This window comes from Triticum aestivum, chromosome 2A (genome assembly GCF_018294505.1).
Source record: "Triticum aestivum cultivar Chinese Spring chromosome 2A, IWGSC CS RefSeq v2.1, whole genome shotgun sequence".
In the NCBI taxonomy this organism is placed as follows: domain Eukaryota; kingdom Viridiplantae; phylum Streptophyta; class Magnoliopsida; order Poales; family Poaceae; genus Triticum; species Triticum aestivum.
In genome coordinates, this window is record NC_057797.1 from 768,862,547 (window position 1) to 768,868,440 (window position 5,894).

Genomic DNA, 5,894 nt, shown 5'->3' on the forward strand with positions numbered 1-5,894 from the left:
ATATTTAACACAATCAAACTTAGGTGTCCTACCTGACTCCTTACCTTCGTTGACGTCCCAATCTTCAGAGTTGCGTTTAATTCTATCCAATAAATTCCATCTGAATTCAATAGTCTTCATCATAAAAGAGCCAGCACAAGAAGTATCGAGCATGGTGCGATTGTTTTCAGAAAGCCGAGCATATAAATTTTGAATAATCATTTCTCTTGAGAGCTCATGATTGGGGCATGAATATAACATTGATTTAAGCCTCCCCCAAGCTTGAGCGATGCTTTATCCTTCGTGAGGCCAGAAATTATATATATAATTGCGATCACGATGAACAAGATGCATAGGGTAATACTTTTGATGAAATTCCAACTTCAATCTTTTATAGTCCCAGGATCTCATATCATCACATAGCCTATACCATATCAATGCGTCTCCCTTCAAAGATAAAGGGAAGACCTTCTTCTTAGCAACATCATCGGGTATACCTGCAAGCTTAAATAATCCACAAACTTCATCCACATATATTAAGTGCTCATCAGGATGCTTTGCTCCATCTCCTGTAAAAGGGTTAGCTAGCAGTTTTTCCATCATACCCGAAGGAAATTCAAAAGGAGTTTCATTTTCAATAGGTTCAGTAGGTTGAGGAGCAACTCTTTGCTCTACTGGACAGGGTGAAGATACCCCGAACAAGCCCCTCAGAGAATTACTTTCCATAGTAACAAGTGACAGTAAATTTCAGCACACTATATAAATTTTTCCTTACCAAATTCTACCTACCAAAGGTGCTACACTCCCCGGCAACGGCGCCAGAAAAGAGTCTTGATGACCCACAAGTATAGGGGATCTATCGTAGTCCTTTCGATAAGTAAGAGTGTCGAACCCAACGAGGAGCAGAAGGAAATGATAAGCGGTTTTCAGCAAGGTATTTTCTGCAAGTACTGAAATAAGTGGTAATAGATAGTTTTGTGATAATATAAATTGTAACGAGCAACAAGTAACAAAAGTAAATAAAGTGCAGCAAGATGGCCCAATCCTTTTGTAGCAAAGGAAAAGCCGGAACAAACTCTTATAATAGGAAAAGCGCTCCCGAGGACACATGGGAATATCATCAAGCTAGTTTTCATCACGTTCATATGATTCGCGCTCGATACTTTGATAATTTGATATGTGAGTGGACCGGTGCTTGGGTGCTGTTCTTACTTGAACAAGCATCCCACTTATGATTAACCTCTATTGCAAGCATCCGCAACTACAACAAAAGTATTAAGGTAAACATAACCATAGCATGAAACATATGGATCCAAATCAGCCCCTTACGAAGCAACGCATAAACTAGGGTTTAAGCTTCTGTCACTCTAGCAACCCATCATCTACTTATTACTTCCCAATGCCTTCCTCTAGGCCCAAATAATGGTGAAGTGTTATGTAGTCGACGTTCACATAACACCACTAGAGGCTAGACAACATACATCTTATCAAAATATCAAACGAATACCAAATTCACATGACTACTAATAGCAAGACTTCTCCCTTGTCCTCAGGAACAAACGTAATTACTCACAAAGCATATTCATGTTCATAACCAGAGGGGTAATAATATGCATATAGGATCTGAACATATGATCTTCCACCAAATAAACCAATTAGCATCAACACTACTAGCAACCTACTAGCACCAATCCCGGGCTTTGAGACGAGAATTGGATACAAGAGATGAACTAGGGTTTGGAGATGAGATGGTGCTGGTGAAGATGTTGATGGAGATTGCCCTCTCCCTATGAGAGGAGCGTTGGTGATGACGATGGTGATGATTTCCCCCTCCCGGAGGGAAGTATAGCCGGCAGAACAGCTCTGCCGGAGCTCTAGATTGGTTCCGCCAAGGTTCCGCCTCGTGGCGGCGGAGTCTCGTCCCAAAAAGTTCCTTCTGATTTTTTTCTCATCGAAAGACTTCATATAGGAGAAGATGGACGTCGGAGAGCCACCAGGGGGCCCACGAGGTAGGGGGGTGCGCCCTCCCCTAGGGGGGGGGGCGCCCCCCACCCTCGTGAGCAGGGTGTGGGCCCCCTGGCCTTCATCTTTGGCGAGGATTTTTCTTTATTTATTTTAAGATGTTCCGTGGAGTTTCAGGACTTTTGGAGTTGCGCAGAATAGGTCTCTAATATTTGCTCCTTTTCCAGCCCAGAATTCCAGCTGCCAGCATTCTCCCTCCTTATGTAAACCTTGTAAAATAAGAGAGAATAGCCATAAGTATTGTAACATAAGTGAAATAACAGTCCATAATGCAATAAATATCGATATAAAAGCATGATGCAAAATGGACGTATCAGCCACCCATTGGCGACCAATTGGAAGTATCTTGTATTACTATCACCCATTAAAATGAAATCAACTTTAGATCTCTGGTAGTATTTGATCTCCTCTTCTCGCAGTAGACGGGCAACCATCTCATTAGGTTGATTTTTCAATTCAATCTCTTGCTGAGATAATGTGCGCGTCTCTGCAATTTTGTCGAGGTCATCAATGATGGCACAGAGCCTTTGTTTTTCCTTTTTATAAATTCCGTTGGTGTGTTTTGCCCATCCAGAGAGGTGTCGCCTCATGCCTCTTATTTTAAAGATCCATCACCAAATAGGTGTACGACAACAGCGGGCCTCTCCCAAACATTCTTGATCATGTCTACGAATCTGTCCCTATGCAGCCATCCCAATTCAAATTTGAAAGGGTGCCAGGTGGCTGGGTTCGTAGAGTTAGAATACAGAATGATAGGTGCATGATCCGATAAGGCCTCTATACGCTCTAGGGCTTGCACGGTTACCAGAAGAAATTTCAGTTCCCATTCGGTATCCATTAGTACCCTATCGAGCTTCTCGTATGTCGGCACAGATCGGTTGTTTGCTCAAGTGAACTGACGCCCGGACATACTGGCCTCCTGAAGATCCAAACTGTCTATCATAGCATTGAATAGAAAAGGCCAATGAGTGTCGAAGCGGTCCTTATTTTTCTCTTCCTGGTACCTCAGAATGTTAAAGTCCCCTCCAATAAGCATTGGGTACGGGTTATTCTTAGCCAGGTTAACCAATTCCCAAAGGAAAGCAGATTTATGCTCATCTTGGGCAGCCCCATAGAGAGCGACAAGAGTCCATGTAAAATTGTCAGCTCTATTTCGCAGGTGAAATTTTATATGAAATTCACCAATCGAAAAAGCCAACAAGTCAATGGCTGTTGTCATTATCCCAAGAAGGATTCCTCCAGATCATCCACGAGCTAGTAGACTATGCCATGTGTAGTCGAAACCACCTGATAGGTGATCGAGGACATGCGGGCGAAAGTCACACTTGCCAGCCTCAGAAATTGCCACAAAATTCAAACCGTGTTCCCGAACACAATCACTGACGTGTTTATATTTAGCCAAGTCTGAAAGACCTCTGCTATTCCAAAACATGCCTCTCATGTGGAAACTTGGGTTTGTGTTGAACTCTTCGCCTTCTTGGGCGGTTTTTGTTTATTTTAGAGGAGTGCGATTTAGATTTTCGCAAAGACGCCGTGAAGTCACAAAACATGGACACAGGTCTTGCATCATCCAATCCAACCTCGGTAACCTCACCAACCAAGTGGGATATAAGCGGATCATCATATTTGGCATTCGCTTCATCATCATCCTCGGTTTCAGGGTCAGGTATGGTGGTTTTACATTTCGGAGAAACCTTTAAGCGGTCGATCTCCATATGTTTAAGCACCCGGATATGAGGTGATTTTAGACACACAAATAAATGCGAAGATACCAAGCGCATACTTTTGAACACACAAATTAAGGGGGGGGGGGGGTCTACCATCCAACCATCAACTATATGATCCTTGATTTAGATATCTCAGAAAATGACCACCTTAAATTTCAACGATGGTCAATGGATACAAATGTGTTATATGTTGGTCTTGATTTGGGACAAATGAGGGGTTGATAAGCCGCAATACAAACCACAATTTTATACGAATGCGGGAAATGAGATTTTTGTTCGACATACATAGATGTGAGATCGACTCCGAAATCATACAAACATAATATGCGGAATACACGGATAAATACGAAGATACCGAGCACAACAAACAAACACTTCCACGTCTACATCCACATCTACATCTACATCTATTGTCGGCATTAACCACATCACAAGTAACTACACCGTTGTTTGAATTTTTCACATCGCATAAAGAAGTACGGTTTGGCAGCGGTGTCCATTTGATCTTCACAGCTACTAGTAGTATCGATCATATTAATGATGCCCTTCAAAGGAAGTCGTGTCCCATCTTCCAAATTATTTTATAGGCTAAAATTTAACGAGACATCGGTGGTAGATTATTTTAGAGGGCGGGCACCTGTGGTCTGCGTTTCACCGGCAAGGTAAACGCCATGCTACACCATTTTTAAGACTTTATTTATCTTACTAATTAATTTGCACGAGTTATCAAAGCATGTCGCATACAATGGACATGTGAAAAGAGGAACGATATTTTTTCAGGGGAAGTAGTGATATTTCTTCGGTGGATAGTGGTTTTTTTGTAAAAGTACGGTACAATGGCACACTCATACTCACACTTCTACGGAAGCACCAAGCACATACACACTACTTCTATAAGGATCTTTTAAGAGATTGAGCCCACAAATTTAAAGTTGACGAAATCAACATAAACGCCTCATTTGCAATAAAAAAAGTCATCTCCCATTGAACAAACCACCAAAAAGCCTGTAATAAACTAAAAAAATGTGAGCACCCATGTTAATCTAGGACTTGACCGACACTGGTTGCTTCCAACACAACAGAACTAAAATCTCGGAGTTATGCTCAGTTCACGGATAGTGAAGTGGTTAAGTATACATAACTGCGAGAATGCAATGACTTATATGCATTAATCAAGATGATAGGGCAGTTGAAATGCCCAATGATCCTGGACAAGAATCTTTATATCGGGCTTAAAAGAGCGGATTTTTCGGATAATAAAATCAGTGATCACGGGGCATACATGAATTAAGTGCGGAGATATCAACTGCACATTTACGAACACATGAATAAATGCAAGGATTTTCCACCACACCCACCAGCACTACCTTTGGTTTCAGATATCTTCTGGATGTTGAAAAGCCACAAACACATTTTTTTGCATGGTAATACGTGTTTTATTCATATCATCTATATTTATATATACTTTTATAAAAAGTAGAATTGGTGACGATGGTGTGACTCTCATTCTGTAATATAGGCCGTTCGATTTATATCTGACGGATAGAAAGGAAACTATGACAATTTTGCAAAAGGATGCCCACACTCCTCTTCACATTTACAAATAAGGTCTTCTTTTGTTCATCCTTTTCTCCCACAACATAAACTACTCATATGGATGCATCTTGATTTTCTATGCAACGCATGGGCATCTTGCTAGTGAAGAATAAAATACAGGTCATGTAATAACCAACATGGCAAAACTGAAAAGATAGCAAAACATCTCTGAGCTTGACAGCAACGCCCGTCACCTGCCTCCGGCACCACCACAGCAGCCACAGAAGAAAAGAATGACGGGTCACCTCCTCACTCGAGTTCGACGCGGCTCCATCGCTGATATGCAGCTTTGCGGACCTCCAAGGTGGCTCACAAAAAATGAAGCCATTGCCGTTAAACGAATACAAGAGGCGGCCGTGAAGCCATGTAAAATAAATACGTGAGTAAATACGGATATATGGAGTACGTACAAGTACAAACAAACAGCTCCACATCTACGGTCAACATTATTAGACTCGTCAGTAACCATCGCTGTCTGAAATTTCCAAATCGCATATCCATTTCCCGTTTCCCGGCGAGCCGTCACGTCCATCTGCCTCCGCCCGCCACGCCCCGCCCCGCCGCTCAACC